Genomic DNA, 414 nt, shown 5'->3' on the forward strand with positions numbered 1-414 from the left:
AGCAGGAAAAATTACCTCTTAGCTATTCCCAAATATTTTGGGAATAAGTTGAACTAGGCAGAAGGCTTTGTTCCTTTGAACTCACAAGTTAATTCCTCAGAGTACTAGAACTTACACATGACATATATAGCTGACATAACTAAAATTGCTAGGGCAGCTTGCTGCCTGAGGTCTTTGGTCACAAGGACAGTCTTTCATATTTTTGAAGGATCTATACTACCCATTACACAAGGATGATTATATTATAAAAGAATGGGTAATAGGAGAGATGCCTGAGGACTGGAGGATAGCAAATGTCACACCAGTCTACAAGAAGGGCAAGAAGGAGGACCTGGGTAACTATAGACCGGTCAGCCTCACCTCCATCCCTGGAAAGGTGATGGAACATCTTGTTCCTGTCACTATCTCTAGGCA

This window comes from Chaetura pelagica, unplaced genomic scaffold (genome assembly GCF_000747805.2).
Source record: "Chaetura pelagica isolate M959 unplaced genomic scaffold, ChaPel_1.0 scaffold70, whole genome shotgun sequence".
Lineage (NCBI taxonomy): Eukaryota > Metazoa > Chordata > Aves > Apodiformes > Apodidae > Chaetura > Chaetura pelagica.